Source organism: Amblyomma americanum, chromosome 5 (assembly GCF_052857255.1).
Source record: "Amblyomma americanum isolate KBUSLIRL-KWMA chromosome 5, ASM5285725v1, whole genome shotgun sequence".
Lineage (NCBI taxonomy): Eukaryota > Metazoa > Arthropoda > Arachnida > Ixodida > Ixodidae > Amblyomma > Amblyomma americanum.
The window spans coordinates 4,502,275-4,520,777 of record NC_135501.1 but is presented as its reverse complement, the minus strand read 5'-3'; the positions used below and the strand labels follow the sequence as shown (position 1 = coordinate 4,520,777).

Here is an 18,503-nt window from a genome sequence, read left to right as displayed (position 1 = left end):
GCTATTGAATGCTCCAGAGATGTGTCCAGGAAAGCAACCTGTCTCACCATAATCCATAACAGCGCGACAGGCGGGACAGAGAAGACAGGACACAACACAGCGCTCTGTGTTGTGTCCTCTCTTGTCTGCTCTTGTCTGTCCCGTCTGTCGCGCTGTTATGGATTATCGTGAGCACCAACTCACCCAACAAATGGTACTGTCTCACCAACAATGTGAAACGAGGGGCACCGAGATTGCTTCCACTGAGAGTTGACGTAGGCCCAGAAAAGCTTGGGTCCCTGTGCTTCCCGAGCAGCAATGCCTTCCACACACCTTGAATTCATTTCCCTTTGGCAGCAAAGAGGTCAGTCGGCAATTGAGTTCCTTGGGCACGCCCAAACAGCTGTTCTTCCTGCTTGCATAAAACTACAATGTTTCCCGCAACCCAAGGGGAGTGGTGTCTGCGTCGAGCTCTCCAAGACAGTAGAGATGGTACAGTGTGAGAAGCGAGTAGCAACAAAGTGTACATGTCGTACATGCCATCAATGTCTGGTTCGGAAAGCACAATGTCCCAAGGAATGAGTAACGCGAGTTGTTCCATGGGTTCAGTGCCAGGTCTAAGGCCCGGGAGCCATGGACAGGTATGAACAGCAATGTGTCTAGCTGGATCGCCCGATGGTCAGAGCAAGCCAGACCGCTGACAACATTGCATCCGCAGACAAAGGCAGGGTTGGTCGACATAGGAGGGATCACCACTGCGTGGGTTCCGATGTGGTGTCATTGCAATTGATGGACGCTGCAAACGCAGAGAGGTGTGGCATTTGATCGTGGAACGCAGCAGACTCGGCCATTGGGCGGGAGACACAGGCGCTGACTGGAAGAAACTTGGATTAAAAGCGCTTCAAGGTGATCCACCTCGAAGGCTGTGAAATCCATGGCAAGATAGCATACGACGCACAGCAACCAAAATTCCACCTCCTTGGGAAGATGAGCGGTCCTTTCGGAAGACTCCATATAGATTCAATGTTATATATAGATGCTAATACAGTGAGTGCTCGCAATTTAATGCTTGCACTATGTACCTTACAATTGTAGATAGTTGCAAAAAATTTAGTAATTATATAAACGCGTGAAAGCAAACCGCTATCATACAGTGGCCTTCACTGTCCCCGCTAATGAACATGACACCAATAGAATTGAGTTAAGATACAGTTGCATAATCGGTTCCCACAATGTGCCGACTCTTCTGTGGAGCAAACCCAATGATTGCTTCGTCAACAGCAGTGACTAAATCATAGTTCATGATCCACGGCGCCGAAACGAACGATGGCTCCCTAGAAACGAGCACAGGGAGTGGTTTTCGTCGTATCCATGCCAGTCTCGCTGCACTCTTTGCAATTTCGAAGGTCATGAGGACAAAACGAAACACCACTGCAGTTGTTGTAGCGCCAGCATCACTAATACCCGCCACACGGCGAGTTTCAATGGCCGAGTCGAGGGTCTTCAAAATTCTCAACAGGCATCTAACTCGAAGGAGTTGTGTCACTGCTACATGGCAAATCTCAATGGCCATTGAAATGGTTCTCGTGTCTAATGCCAAGCTTGTGTGGCGCCACAATCGCTACTTTAGATTTTGCAAAAATAACAAAAATATTTGATAAATGTATACTATATGCTGAAATACACGCATACGCACACATGTTGTTTAAAACCCTTTTAATTGCACGCACGCGATGGACAGATGCAGACACTGCTGTAGCCACTCTAATACAAGACGAGCCAAAACCAAGCCAGTCCAACTGCGTCGGAGCGCTGCTTCGTCAGGCTTAAGACCTGGGAAACCGCCATGATATCTGAAAAACAAGAGCTATTTTTTTCTTGAAACTTTATGCGAGGGTAAGAATGGGCAAATCGAAGGCGAATACAACAGCTTAGAACACTATATTGCTTTGAGAGATTAGCGACGAAGCTGTTATCGCTGCGAAGCAGGCGGGCAGGGCGCCGCCATGTTGTCAACGCTAAGAACACAAAGACCGCAATGCAAAATTAATGCGCTTAATGCGCTTAAATGTAGTCTGATACAATTTTAAAATTATTGTACAGACTGCTTGCATTAAAGTCTAGGCGAATAATGCTTGTTCATGCTTTTGTACCGTGAATGTGTCGTGTACGAAAGTGCGCTTGGCGCCGCTCGAAGCAACGCTAGCAACCTTGGGCAGCGCTCGAAGGCCCTCGAAATCTCGATGGAGTTCCGTGCTGCTCCGTTGACTTGATAGACTATTGACTCGATGGCCATTGAAACTGCCCTTGTAGCAGCGCTCGATCGCCTTTGAGCCGATAGGGTATCGGTTCGAAGGCCTTTGAAATGCCCGTGTGGCAGGGCTATAACACATGAAGAAACACCACGCCAAAGTGTCTGCGACCAGCGCAGCAAAGCAGGCGACAGCGGCCGAGATAACGCAACTGACAGAGTTCCAGAAACAGGCAAAGTATGCGCGACGGACCCGCCGCGGTGGCTCTGTGGTTAGGGCACCCGGCTACTGAGCTGGAGTACCAGGGTTCGAGGCCAACCGCGGCGGCTGCGTTTCGATGGAGGCGAAACGCAATGGTGCCCGTGTGCTGTACAATGTCAGTGCACATCAAAGATCCCCAGGTGGTAGAAATTATTCCCGAGCCCTCCACTACGGCACCTGTTTCTTCCTTTCTTCTCTAACTCCCTCCTTTACGCCTTCCCTTACAGCGCAGTTCAGGTGTCCACCTAGATGCGAGACAGATACTCTGCCATTTCTTTTCCCCAACAACCAATTTATGCGCAATGGTTGTGTTGCAACAGCCACGCCCGTAGGAATTACAAAGGGGATAGAGAGATCTTTCCTCCTTTCAGAACCTTCTTGTGGTTAGATTTTGTTCTTCACTGCAGACGCTAGCGCCAATTCCTCCTTCAGTAATGTTCATAGCGGTACGTGGACCAGTTATGAGTTCAGCGGAGGTTTCTTGAATTAGCCGGGACGGAAGTTGTTCGCGCTTTCCTCCTCCTGGAAGCATTTTACTGTGTGCGTTTATTTGCACAACAGTCTGTATATCAACCAAAAAAAGACATTCTTCAGTAGAAAGCAAACACTAAAACTGCATTTACTATAAACAGAAGAAAGAAGTCCGCTGAATTTTTTTGAAGAAGTAAAAACCGTAGTAAAGTCCAACAAAGCTGTCCCAGGCATGGCCAGAGCAGCAGTTGACTGAATTTAGAGTTGTAGCACACCTGAAACTTGGCACCAATGCGGAAAATCATGAAAATGAATTTTTATGGTGCAAGAGCATCTGTGGCTAAAGAGCGCCATAGAACAAGGTTGTTTGTTCCACTCAAGGTGGGGTCAAGACACATTTCCCAAGAATTTCACCCTAAAGAAGCCGAGCACCAAGCAGGGGAAGATTGAACCCATTGTATCACCGGTGGGTACCCGGCAGCACTGGGTGATCGAACCCCGCACCTCCCGCATGCAAGGCGGATGCGCAGAAGACTAGGCCATCGCTGCGGTACCAATGTGGAAAAAAAAAAATGGCTGGTGGTTTAGCATTCCAGGATTGCTAAGCACGTTTTTTGCATGTGGACACTGCCACCACGTACAGTCGCCCACAAATGACGGCACGCATGGCCTGTACTGCCGTCAGCGCCACGAAGTAATAGTCATCGGTGCGAGATAATGCTCTCAGTATGTTTACAGTGGCTGACAATAGCTGGTGCGCAACTCGCTTTGACTGCATTTTCACCTATGCCTCATCACCACATGAACAACACGCTCATCATGGGCGCGTTCATGCGCTTTTTGCTCGCTGCTGCGGGCTCCACGGTCTTGGAAGCGCTCTCTGCAGTTTTCTTGCCGCGGAAACCAGAAATTGAGTGCTAAGCTGCCGCGGTTCGCGCCCCATGAGTTAGGCCCAAATGCTGCCGACATAAAATGTTTTCTGCTCTGTGGTGCACTTCTAAGTGAAGTCCTTATATGAGGAAACTTCGCGCAATAGTAAAAATGGGATATCTTATGCACAAAACATTTATTATGCTTCAGAACTGACTCGAATCTATCTTTCATTTTAGGAAATAGTTTTGTTAGCATCGCTTTTTTGAGCCTCTCTCTGTGAATAATTCCAGAACATTGTACGAACGTGTATTGTGCGGAGATGCCTCATTTCCCCTGAAAGCCAATGTCGAATTTCTGACAACTTGTAGTTTTCTTACGAAAACACGCCCACCTTGCCTGCCCTTCTTGCAGTATAAAAATGCAGTCAATGTAGTCTATTCTGTGCTTTTGACTTCCAGAGAAGACTGGTGAAAACTAAACACTTAACCACGCGGTGAAAACCAAACTCACACAATGCAAACATTGCATAGGAAAGTTTAGAAACTTATTTATGCGAAAACGCGCAAACTAGAGGTTCCTTAGAGTAACAATCAACACCAAGGGAAGGAAAGCATGGCAAATGGCTAACAAAAAACCACAGAGTCAGGTGGTGTGATGAGATCAGGAAGTCGGTGGGGATAAGTTTGACCACAGCTGGAACAGCCCAGCGTTAATTGGCGCAGTGCTTTGGGAGATTACTTTGTCCTGCAGAGAACGTAGCAAGGCTTATGATGACGAAAGAAATGCACTTTCGAAAAATGCAGAATTTCCCAGATCTTTATATAAGAAAAGGAACATATAGTTATAAAATAGGTGATAATCAGAAAATTTACTGTTATTTTCGCTAGTCTGCTGTTATGATAGTATTGTTTTAATGAATGCTATCATGTTGTGGTGACGGCAGGATGACAGACAAGAAGACAACAGAAGGCTTCAAAAAAACATTTTATTAGGCTGACTAGGAGAAGACGATGAAGACAAAATTGGGCTGTCGCTGTACCGATTGGCTACTTCTGTGCTTTTATGTGCTGTGTTTACCTTTCCGGCCATAGTGTCATCTCTTCACGCTGCCTGGAGATCCCAAGAACGCCGCAAGGTCTCGGGACGGACCCTCCGACACTTCCTTCACGATGCCGACGTTCGTGCCGTGAATGCGTCTGCCGTTTCGCCTACTCTTCATCCTCAAGGATGTCTCCTCAGCACTTCAGCTCTTCCTGCACCCGGTATTTCATCGCTGCTCAAGTCACCGCCTTCACTTGCAGGGGACGAACCATCGATATCCATACCGCCTTGAATGTTCCTGTGCCTACCCCTACACCCCTCCTGTCCTCTCCTGTTCGAACTGTTTCTGATGACAGTATTGAACCGGCTGCGAAAAAGGTAAAGGCCACTCCAACCTACCTTACCCTTTCAAAGACGACACCATCAAACTATCCACTACCGACACTTGATCGCTCCTTCCGAGAGCACATTAAGCCTACCGCGCAATACGACATAACGTCAGTTCCTTCAAGATCGGTGCAGCAGCTCATTGACCGTGCACTGAGCATCTCAGGGTACCGCGGCTTTATTTACCACCGTCCCTCCAATTCTGTCACCGTTCAAGTAACGTCACTTGCCGATGCTGAAAAGATCTGTGGCATTGACAAATTATATATCAGCGAGTCACAGTATATACCTGTGCAGGCCTATCTAGCATCAGGACCCGGCTTGCAGAGATATGTCATTTATGACCTCGAACCTAATGCGCCTCCGAAAGAAGTGATGACGGATCTCTACTCTGACACCCACTCAGTGCTTAATGCCCGTCGACTAGGAAACCGGGGCACATTTCTTCAACTGATTGCGGGGCCGTTAGAACTTCCTACCCGATTCTTCTACAATGAACGCATAGTTCACCCGAAGCCTTTCCGTCCTGCACCAGTCTACTGCTATCGGCGCCTGCGACAAGGTCACATCAAAAAGTGGTGCCCTACATCCCAAGACACTCTGCCCAAACCACCAGCAGACGGTCTTCCCTCATTCAGGTGCCCATTCTGTAAGACAAATGACCACGACATCACTCATTCTAAATGCCCTCGGAAGAAACGTCTTCCACTAGCTGCGCCTACTCAGGCTGGAGTCAAGATCTCCAACCGTTTTGCTGCTCTGTTGACAGACGAGTCAAGATCTCCAACCGTTTTGCTGCTCTGTTGACAGACACAGATGAGGCAGATACTTTAAAACTGCCAGCATCTTTGCCTACACCTTCCGGTATCCGCCCTTCCTATGCCTCTGTTGTAAAGACAGGTTCCCATACCCAGCAGAAAAAAGAAGATGAATTTCCTCCAATAACCTCCTCTATGCCCGATGAGATCTCTGCCATCGATGACGCGATCGCCAACGTTCGCCAACAACTTGATCAGCTCTGCCGACGTCGCTCTCTCTTACTACAACGTCCGCACATACCGCCAGTTCAGCCTGTTTGCCAAGTGCCTCCTTTGTCCAATGTACACAGTCGTTCAGACTCAAAATATGACCAATCAGAGCAATCTGTAACAACATCTTCAATGTCATCCTGCATTATCCTATTGCAGCAACTCCCTCAGATGATTGCATCTGTTTTGCAAGCGAATGGCTACTAACGCTACTTCCCATGTCGTGCAATGGAACTGTCGGGGTCTTACTAATAAGCTCCCTGAATTGAAGCTGCGCATTCAAGAAGGCAAACTCTCTGCTTGGGCTTTCCTTCTCTAGGAGCATAATGCCATCCTTCCTCTCTCTGGTTATTGTGCATATCACAATCCATCAATACCCGACCGCCGTAGTGGTCTTGCTCCTGGTAAAGCAGCTATATATGTTCACTGTTCAACACCACATTCTCCCGTCGACCTGTCTCGTTGGTGCAATACCCGACAAGAAGTAATTGCCATTCTCACTAAGCCGCAACGTACTCCAGTACTATTGGCTTCTTTTTACGGCCGACCCCAATCCTCTACACTCAACCTTGGATGGCTTACACATCTGCACACCTCTTACCCAGGTGTACCCATACTAGTTGGAAGAGATTTTAATGGGCCACATACAGCCAGGGGTTACACCCATAACTCTAAACGTGGAGATCAGATTTACGACACGTTTTTTGAGCAGTCGTTTAAACTTCTGAACAACACCTCTAATTATACCCGCCCGCGTGCTCCTCCACCAACTCCGGACCTTACATGGTGGCTGGGTCCCGGCAATCCTCACTGGTCTTGTGACGCAGACACCTGGGGCAGTGATCACTCCGCATCCTAATTGACTTTGCTTCAAGTACATTGCGTAAAATTCGCCGGAAGGTCCATGTAACTTCTTGGGACAGTCTTCGCACGGATTTATTTATTTATTTATTTATTTATTAGTACCTCACAGGCCCCGAAGAGCATTGGGTGAGGGGGGCAAATACAGATGTACATACAGATGGAAAAAAAAAAAAAACATAATATCGGTGCAAGAACGCGGTACAAGTCAAATACAAGAAAGGAACACGAAATTTATACAAAACCGAGTTAAAATAACATCAGACACGAAACAACGTTAAGAACAAATGAAACTGTTGTACATTTCGAACATCACTATGGCAATAAATGTATACATAGATGTTTTTTAAACTCACCAGGATCAATGAAAGAGATTATGTTGTCAGGAAGATCATTCCAGAGTTTTATTGCTCTAGGTAATGCAGAGGAATTAAACGACAGGGTCTTCCCATATATCCGGTTGAAGCTGAGTTGATTGTGTAAGCGTTGTGAAGAGCGGAAAGGTGATGCCAGAGGTAACAACGAAGGACGGGTGTGAACATATTTATGGAATAAACACAGAAGTGAAATGGAGCGACGAATTTCAAGTATCTGTATGTCATTAAGGTATTTAAGCTGGGATACACTTGCGAGGGGACTATAATTGCTAAAAATGTACCGGGCAGCTCTGCTTTGAATGGACTCGAGCATATCTATGAGATATTTTTGATGGGGAGACCATATAGGTGAGATAAATTCCAGCTGTGGGCGAACAAATGTAAAATATGCAAGTTTTCGAACGGAGCTAGGTGAGTTTCGAAGGTTCCGGCGTATGAAACCTTATGTCCTCGACGCTTTGTTGCAGACTGCAGAAATATGAGAAGACCATGAAAGATTTGGTGTGAACTGAATTCCAAGGTATTTGTACGACGTAACCCTTGATAGAGAGGTATTATTTATAGAGTATATGAAGTTAGAAACAACATGCTTGCGGCTAAAAGTCATTGATTTACATTTATTAGGGTTAAGAATCATTTGCCAGTTTTGACACCAATCAACAATAGTGTCAAGGTCATTTTGAAGGGTCAGGTGGTCAGTCTCAGAAGCGATCTTACGGTAAACAACACAGTCGTCTGCAAAAAGGCGTAAACGGGATGAAATGTTAGTGGGAAGGTCGTTAATGTAGATTAGAAAAAGTAAGGGTCCAAGTACGCTTCCCTGTGGTACGCCTGAGGTTACGTCACATAGGGATGAGGAAGAGCCGTTGACAACTGTGAATTGCTGACGTAATGAGAGAAAGTTTCGAAGCCAAGATAATGTGAGGGAATCAAGGGAAAGGGTAGATAATTTTGTAAAAAGCCGGCCATGTGCAACTCGGTCAAATGCTTTTGAGAAATCTAAAAAAATGCAATCTGTTTGCTGGTTATCATCCATGTTGAAATGCAGGTCAGTAGTAAATTCAAATATCTGGGTATCACATGAGTAGCCTTTCCTAAAACCATGCTGATTTGAAAAGAAGAAGTCATTTCGTTCCAGATGGTTGTAAATGTGAGAAGCGATAATATGCTCAAGTAATTTACAGCATATGCATGTTAACGAAATAGGCCGATAGTTATCAGGAGAGTTTTTGTTACCCGTTTTGAAGACAGGGATGACTTTGGCTTTTTTCCAGTCAGTGGGCAGTTCTCCGGAGGATAATGATTGCTGAAATATATGACACAAAATCTGGCTGGAAATTGAAATGGTGTTTTTAAGTATCTTCGAGTTAATGTTGTCCACTCCGGCAGATGATGATAAGTTTAGATTTTTAATTAATGATGCGATACCCTCAGCACTAATGGTGATGGGCTCCATGAATGGGTAGTCAGACTCGAGAACAATTGGCATACTGGAATAATCTTCCTTAGTAAACACTGATGCAAAAAATCTGTTGAACGCGGTTGGACATTCAGTGTCAGCTAGCGGCAAGTCATCAGTATTGTGTAGTTGTATGAGGTCATGTTTACTTTCGGGAGATATAGTCTGCCAAAACTTCTTAGGATTAGTCTGCAAAAGTGACGGCAGATCATGAGTGAAGTATTTGTTTTTGGCAGCGGTAACAGCAGAACAGTACGCTTTCAAACACAGTTTATATCTTTCCAACGAGGTTGAAGAAGGAGCAGATCTAGCTTTTCTGTATAGGCGCTTCTTTTTATTCCGTAATCGACGGAGGGTCTTGTTGAACCATGGATTTTTTATGTCATTAGCTATTGTAATCAGAGGAACATGTTTCTCTATCAGTGCAGATAGTTTGTGTTTGAAGAGAAACCAGTTTTCTTCGGTAGATCGTTCGTTCCTTAGCGGGAAAAACACCTCATTGAAAAATGAGGCAAGTTCCGTGTTAATTTCATCATATCGTGCTTTACTATAATCTCTAATTTTTTTAGTTGTAATACCTGCAAACAAGCTCGGAACTAGAATATCAAACTGCAACATCTTATGATCGCTAAATCCGTCAAGATACATAACCGGCCCTATGGTATCGGGAGCAGTGGATAGAGCTAAATCAAGAATGTTAGAACCACGCGTATTCTGGCTAATCACTTGAAATAAATTGAAATCTAGTGTTAGGTTGATGAATTCTGTTGCAGCATGACTAGTTGAAGACAAAGAAGGCCAATCTATTTCAGGAAAATTAAAATCACCCAACAAGTAGATGTTGCTAGGTGAACTGTGTTCGACAGCGGCAGCAGTGCTAGACCGAAGATCATGAATGAAAGAAGTCGTACAATCGGGCGGACGGTAACACACTCCAAAAAGTAAATTCGAAGATATAGTTTTGCAGGCAGCCCAAACTATTTCGAGGTCTGAGTTAGAATTGATAGCAGTGGATGGTAACGTTTTTTTAATACCAAGAAGCACCCCACCCCCTCTTTTATCTGCACGGTCATGTCTGTAGATATTGTAAGCATGGGTGTCTGGAAAGATTTCATTGTCTTTGATACCGGCGTGCAACCAAGTTTCAGTTAAAGCAACTATATCAGATTCACTGTCTTGCAGAAAAGAGCAGAGATGATCACGTTTAGGCATCAAGCTTCGGATATTAGAAAATGAAAGGGACAGCGTCGGAGCCTGGGGGCATGACGTGGACTGAGGACAATCACGCAATCTAGGTGCATTGCCTAGCTATGGTGATACTAATATGACCGAATCAGTGGCTCGGTCATACGCATATGTTTGTTTGTCCATTCTAAGTTTATCAAATGCCAGTTTATAAGACTTGGATTGTGACTTTGCAAATTTGGTCAACTTGCTTCTAGCCTCACGAGTTGTAGCGGAAAAATCCTCACGGATTGCAAAACTGGAGTCCTTCAATTTGTGGCCATTTGAAAGGATGTTCTGCTTGTCTTTAAAGAAGGTCATCTTCGCAATGATTGGTCTGTGCCTATCAGTTTTGAATTTGCCTAACCTATGAACCCTTTCAAACTGTGAAGCAGTCATAGATAAATCTAGGTGCTCTGAACAAAATGCAATGACTTTCCCTTCAGAATCTGCCCAGCTTTCGTCTTCCACATCGTCGATGCCAAAGAAAAGCAAGTTATTTCGGCGCAATCTATTTTCAGCATCATCACACCTTGAGTAAATACTAGAAAGCTGGGAAGAAATGGCTTGTATGGCATTGTCAGTTACAAGAGAATCAGGCCTATCAAGTGAGGTTGCCGTTGCCTCGAGGGCTGCCACTCTCAACGTCAGCTGCTTGACTTCTTTATCGGTAGCATCCTGCCTTTCTTTAACACCTTTGATTTCATTAAGTATTACAGCTTGGCCAGCTTCAATTCTTTGGACAGTCAGCAAGAGGGCTTCCAATGTTTCTCTTTCAGTTGCATTCATAGGCCCAGGATTGCTTTCGATGTCACCCGACAGTGAGAGCAGCATACCATAAAAAAATAGGTAAAGGCGAGAAGGCAAAGACAATACACGCTTCAGTACATCAATACACTCTCCAGGGCACGACACCGTAAATAGACAGTAATCACTGCTCTTCACACAGGCAGCGCCTTCCAAATAACTAACCTGCAAAATCCGCAGCGGTAAGATTTCCATGGCGTTCACGGTGCCGTGCCCGAGGTGGGTGTTTCCGGGCTTGCTCTTATATGCGTCATCGATGTCGGAGATAGTAGCTGAAGATCCATGTTGCCAGATGAAAAATCGGTCGCCAACTACGTATGGCCAAAAAGCAGGCGAAAGCGAAGGTCGCTCAGCGGCAGCGGATGGCGATGAAGCAGCGGGATCCGGGAAACAGCAGGAACCACATAGGAACGCGGCCTGCAAAATCCGCAGCGGTAAGATTTCCATGGCGTTCACGGTGCCGTGCCCGAGGTGGGTGTTTCCGGGCTTGCTCTTATATGCGTCGTCGATGTCGGAGATAGTAGCTGAAGATCCATGTTGCCAGATGAAAAATCGGTCGCCAACTACGTATGGCCAAAAAGCAAGCGAGAGCGAAGGTCGCTCAGCGGCAGCGGATGGCGATGAAGCAGCGGGATTCGGGAAACAGCAGGAACCACATAGGAACGCGGCCTGCAAAATCCGCAGCGGTAAGATTTCCATGGCGTTCACGGTGCCGTGCCCGAGGTGGGTGTTTCCGGGCTTGCTCTTATATGCGTCGTCGATGTCAGAGATAGTAGCTGAAGATCCATGTTGCCAGATGAAAAATCGGTCGCCAACTACGTATGGCCAAAAAGCAGGCGAGAGCGAAGGTCGCTCAGCGGCAGCGGATGGCGATGAAGCAGCGGGATCCGGGAAACAGCAGGAACCACATAGGAACGCGGCCTGCAAAATCCGCAGCGGTAAGATTTCCATGGTGTTCACGGTGCCGTGCCTCGCCTCAATAACTCCTGCCTCAGCACTTTCTACATTTATGCTTGTCTTAACTCAGAACACAGTTTCTTCCACTGTCAACGAAGACCAACCAAATCCTGATTTTCACCTCCTTAATCTCTGGGCAAGATGCAAACAGCTGGGCGTGTACATCACTCAGCATCCTTCAGACCAGAATGCACGAACGGAACTTCATAGAGTCACCGCTAAAGCCTGTCGGTATTCTAAACGCCTTCTGCACAAGCGCTGGACAGAGTGGTGTTCTAAACTCAGTACTCCTGTCGGCAATCGCCACTTGTGGCGTGTATTTCATTCCATAGAAGGCAAGCCATCCGTCAAAGACTATGCCGAGAGTATTCGTCTTGCCCTTCGTCTTTCTCCAGATGAATTTGCTTCGCAAGCTGCCCTTCAGTTTTTTCCGAATTATGACTGTTCACCTGCACCTGTTCCGGTCAGTTACAAACATGAGCCAGAGGATAAGATAACATGCCCGTTCACTATGGCTGAGCTTATAGCTGCAATTGAAGACATCCGCCCTAACACTGCACCTGGTCATGACGGTGTACCTTATGCCCTATTCCGGAATCTGGACGGTGAAGCATTGACTTCACTTCTCAGAATTTTTAACGAAATCTGGACATCCAGTGAGATGCCACCAGATTGGAAACATTCAGTGGTAGTTCCAATACCAAAGCCTGGAAAATCACCCACAACTCTTGGGGCCCTACGACCGATTTCTCTTACCCCAACTATTTGCAAGTTGTATGAAAAACTGCTTGCCACTCGACTCTCCTAGTGGCTCGACCATCATCAGAAATATTCGTCTTCCCAAATTGGTTTCCGACCAGGATACGGAGCTGAAGATGGTCTTGACCACTTTGCCAACGACGTGATACGTCGTTCACCTTACAGCCGTCTCGTTCGCACAGTCCTGGCAACAGATACCACGAAGGCCTACAACATTCTTCACGAAGCCATTCTCAACACTATGTCATCTGCACGTGTCTGTGCACTTGTCACGTCCTTTGTCCCCTGCACTGCTGAAAAAACTGTCATCACTTGGCATGCCCTTGCAGATACGTCGAGCAATTCATGCTTTTCTCTCACAAAGGATTTGCTATCCGTGTTAATGGTAAACCTACAGGCCACTTCATTTCTAATCGCGGAGTACCACAGGGCTCAGTTTTAGCCCCAGTTCTATTTAACATCACATTCATTCCTCTGATACACAGTCTTTCCACCCTTCCTAATGTTCAAGTTCTGGCATATGCAGACGATATCACTCTCTGGTCCACAAATCGCTCAGCTCAGGTGCAGCAAGACGCTCTGCAAAATGCCCTCAATCTTCTACACAACTTTCTTGCCAGCACTGGCCTCTCCCTCAACCTCTCCAAATTCTGTTATGTTCATGTGGGCAATAAAGCTGGCCACCGTATTTTCAAAGCCACTCCGTTCGTGCTCACTATTGACAACGCACCTCTTCCTGAAGTGGAACATACCAATGTATTGGGCCTGCATGTTCATTCTTCAGGCAAAGGCACGGCTTGGTTATCAGCTATGCGCAAGAGTGCTATAGACACACTTGGCCTCATCCGCAAAATAGCCAATCGCTCTGGAGGTGCCCGCTCCGATACAGCTCGTCAACTTGTTCGTGCTGTCTTTCAACCTCGGCTCTTATACCAGGCTCAGTTTCACCAACTTACGAAACGACAGTGGTCTACACTCGAAGAACTCAACCACGAAGCCATGTGAGTCATTACTGGCCTACCCCGAGCAACTCCTATTTGCCTGCTGCAGGAGTATGCTCAGCTCAACACACTGGAAGATTTAATTACCCAGCGACAAACCAACAGAGCACGGAAAGTTTCTCTTCGTCCAATGTTCGAGCCTCAACCACCTCCATGGGACTACTGCCACATTACATCAAACAAGCCAGCTTGTCATAAGAAGTCGGAGTTCTCCTCTCCGCCATTACCATCAACTTTTTCTACCCAACACGATGACTGCATCCTTTACACAGATGTCGCCATAACCTCAACGGGGGGATCAACTGCTTTTATAAGCCCGACACACCCTCAACTCTACAGCCGCCAGACCTACTGTACTGAAAATTCATCACCTCTTCCCTTGGAGCTCCAAGCGATTTTAAATGCCATGGCAGCTTTACCTGACGACCCTCCTTATAACCAGGTACATCTATTCACTCATTCCCAAGAAGCTCTCAAGCACCTAGAGAAAGTGCGTGGTACCCTTCGGGTTTCCGAGGACATACATGCTGCTTGCAAATCTTACCCGGTCCTTATACTCATACACTGGCTTCAAGCACGCACTGATGTCGACAGCATCGTATCTAACATGTCATCTCGTTTAGCGGACGTACCGCAAACACCTCCTGCCTCTTTGCCACCAGATCCACTTCTGACACATTTAACATCTTCAGCCTCCCTCAGGCAGCGTACACGTGCTCTTATTCCCCCGTGTATCCACCCCCTTCCTCCCAACCTATAATGGGTGGAGGAGGTCTCTCTGAGGCGGCTGCGTGTAGGAGTGGCCGTTACGCCTGCAGTTCGCCACCAGTGGCAAAGTGAGAAGATTTCTGTGCCAGAAAAATGCCCTCACTGCGACACACCCGCTTCTGACACCACTGTTCACCACCTATTGTGGACTTGCCCAGGAACTTCGCTGGTGCGCGCTCGCGTTCTGCAAGAGGCAGGCCAGTCCTCAAACAATGACTCCGATTTCAACTTGTGGATAACGAAAAACATTTATGCCCAAGGATTATGTGACTTTTTACACCTTACTGGACTCCATGCCTTTTTGTAACCTATTAACGTATTAACGTTCATTAATGGCATCACCTTTTATGCCGTGCGGCACATTTAGCGTCCTAAATAAATAATAATATTAGGCTGACTTGCATCCACAAATAACTGAACTCAGTGGCGGCAATAGCAACAAGCGTGCTCAACAATCGTCGAAGAACAAACCTGCCGCTCTTGGCCACCTTCCATTTAAAGATGGCAGAGAATCTTCTAAGATAATTTGCCAAAAACAACTAGAACACTCTGGAAATGTGCGAAGCAGTTGCGCATGGCTGCACCTGTTCGAGGTATGTCTGGTTGGTGCTCCGCTGATGAATTTTGATTGAGGCGAAATGTCAGAGGCCCGTGTACAATGCGATGTTAGCACCCGTTAAGGAAGCCCAGCTGGTTGGAATTATCCGGAGCTCTCCATTATGGTGCCCCTCATATCTAGAGTTGCTTTGGGACATTAAACCCTGTAAATTAACCCAAATCTTGCCACGCCATGCGTCACAGGTAAAGAGATGCAGCCGCGTGCCGGTGGCTTAGAGCATCAACAAACAAATAAACAAAAAAGTTTCGCAGCAATTCTAACTGAAATGGCCGTATTTCTCGACGCAACGAGAATTACTCATAGCTGTGCGCTTATCTTCATCATTTAAAGATACAACACAAGATGACTCTAAAATGTTGAGTTCACAAGCACGCACCCTCTCTCTCAAAGAGGGCTTCTCAGCACGGGAGGAAAAAGGGTAGGAACTTTTGTCACCTGCTAAGTGAAAAACAAAACGAAATAAGAAAGCAACAAGCACTTCATAAAATTCCATCTAGAAATGGGTGGTCCCACCACGAGCACTCTTCACAGCCTCCATGCGCTCCAGCAGTGATTCATAAAGCACGTCCCCCAGCTCTGTGTCCACCTGCAGAAGCTGCCACTCCTCTTGATTGGCAACCCAGAGCTGGAGGAGCTGGAGCTGGAGGCCTTGCTTTTATCATGCCCCAAACATTTTTAAAGGCATTGCTTTCCAGGAAGGCTTGCGCCCCTCGAGCCGTATGTATTGCAGCGCAACCATGTTAAAACCAGAAGAAGCATTCTGGAAACAGCCCATCCAACACATTTGGCATCAAAACATTCTCCAGGATCTCGATGTAGGCATCCCTGCCATCCTACCTTAAATCCTATGGATGGGTTCCAAGCCCTGGCAGCTCACGGCACCCCAGACGTACACTGCTGTGCGCCCGCTCGAGCGCATGTCAAAGATATACTGTTCCTCCTAACTGAAAAAAAAGAAAGTGCCCATCTTTTTGCACTCAGCTGGTATAAAAGGACGCATCAAAAGTATACCGGTAGTTTTCAGGACGCCAAACTCTCTGGCATTGTTCCAATCATGTGCAAAATGTTCATTCACTGAACACTGAAGCCCCAGTCTTCTGGCGTCCAGTCTTTGTGAGCCTCTGCGAACTCGAGTCACTGGCGGCAATGGGGCGGGTCAAGTCGCAGCTTCCTCACGGCTGCCCGGCTTTGGTTTCATGGAGCCTTCAGCATATGGTTTCTTCACTGACATATAGGCCAAGCTCATCGTGGATTTCTCGCGCCGTGAGAAATGGATCATCAACTGAAGCCGCGACAATCAGATCTTCTTCGGGTGTTCTTGTGCGCTCCAGAGCTGCATGCGGAGAGTCTTCCAATCTTCCTTCATCCCTAAATGCCTGAACAATGCGGTTGACAGTAGAAATGGGCCGCCCCATTTTCGCGGCCGTTTCATTTTGGCTCATCGCCTGAGCTATATGCACTATGGCAGCACGCTCGCCTGTGGGCACTCTTCGAGGCATTTTCAGAAAATGATCCCGAAATGCATCGTTTCACACTACTTTAGGTCAGGCATCATCCGTTATCGTTTTTATTGGCTGTCACCCAGCCTATAGCAGTATTATCACTCACACTATCATGCTGGTTCTTTTTGTTAGTTGTTTGAAAGAGCGCAAAAGATCTCGTGCTTTATCATCTCTTCATGCCCCCTCACCGTCAGTGTCAGGTTGTTTGATGTAATATGCCCCGGGTCTTGACCCTTGCTTTCTCCCACAACGAATTACCTATATACGCATTGCTGCATGATTTCAGCTCTTGTTGAACCCTGTGCAGCCCAGATCAATCAAGACCTCTTTACTATGACGCCACTAACAGCCTGTGTCACTATGGGACTTTACAGCCCATATAGCATTCATATGGATCCATGCGTAAATGATATAGCATGCACGTGAGGCGTTTTCTAAACATGACCTAAAGATAGCCCATGAACGATGGTGCGGCAGCAGTAAAAACCTAAACACAATACTCCAAAGTGCAATAGCCGCTAGTATAGGGCGGCCGGCTACATGGGAATATATCCCTCGACCCTTTTCTCTATTACGACACCGCATGTACTGTACTTATTTGAAATTACTTGCACCCAAATGTTTTCATGCTCCGGAAACCTTTGCCACGCCCCATCAGATATCTCCAGAGCGGAACAAAAGAAGCAGGACACCGAGACAAACTGTTTGGCAAAAGTAAACCGACGCGCAGTGCGAGGAAATGAAGAATGTGACAAAATTTCATGCGGCACATTTATTTCCCGTCAAACCTAGCTGGCTGCACTTGCCAGTTTTTGCCCTGCTGTTTGTTTTTGACGCCCTTGATACGACAGAATACTTGGAAGCGCATCGCACTTCTGCAAACTAGCAGGGGGCGCGCAATTTTTGGTTCCCGCAACAAGAAAACTGCAAGGAAAGTTCCGGGGGCCGCATGGGCAAGCAGAAAGCGCGGTGATCAAGCACAGGCGAAATAGCAGTCCAAGCGAGCTGCGCACCGGCTATCGTCACCTCGCACCGATGCGTCTGTGGGCGGCTGTAAGTACTTACCTCAAAGCAACGCGTCCCCTGAGGGAGCTAGTTATACGCCTTTCACGTCCACGTGCGTAATTTGCAGGGTGCTTTCTCACTAAAAGAGGAAGCGAACAACTTGGAAACCCAACTAGGACCGGCAGATGCAGGTGGTTTAAACGTACGTACCTTGAGAGCGATTGAGGCGTCGATAGTAGTAGTAGCAGGCGCCGGCAGCGGCCAGCTCTACGACCGCTACGGCGACCAGTGATGCCTCAAGCAGCGTCCGGCGAGCCCGGCTTTTTCGGAGCATCTGACTGCGAAGAAAACAATGCCTAAGATAGCGCTTTAAGTGAGCCTGAAAACACGCAGTCCAACTACCGACAAGGCATGGGACACAATCGCCCTACACGCCCGTCACATGGAAGGTCGGAAGCCTACTGCTGCGATTCCAAGTAGTGTGAAACCGTCCGACCGAGGCTGCCTACGCACAGACTATCCAGACCAGCGTCTCCTCAGCCTAATTGGATCAGAGCATGCACAGACCAAGCCAAACGTAATCACTTACAACGCTGGTTATGCAGTAGTATTATTACGTTGCCCTTGTTCCTGCTTCGGAAAGGATAAACGTGGTGGCGCGTTTCCAAGGCCCGAAGCTGCAGCAGCGAAGTTCCGGCTACGTCACTAAACACAAAAACACAAGCAAAACAAAACGATTACGCCGCTTACGTTAGCGCATACCACTTTTTGCACAAACTGAAATGCATTGTTAATAAAATGGTCAGCTGCATTCCAACAACCATAGAGGAAGGAAAATAATAACAATCCGCCGCCTACATAGATGGATGGAT

General features: G+C 47.0%; 1 protein-coding gene across 2 annotated transcripts in view; it reads right to left on the bottom strand.

Annotated features, from left to right (window-relative positions):
- Tbcc (Tubulin-binding cofactor C) overlaps window positions 1-17,969 on the bottom strand; it is a 110,416-nt gene extending 92,447 nt beyond the window's left edge. For both annotated transcript variants that reach the window (XM_077664497.1, XM_077664502.1), the window contains exon 1: window positions 17,842-17,969. The gene's annotated coding sequence lies outside the window, so the exon portion shown is untranslated. The remainder of the gene's footprint in view (window positions 1-17,841) is intronic.
- Window positions 17,970-18,503: the final 534 nt, after the last annotated feature.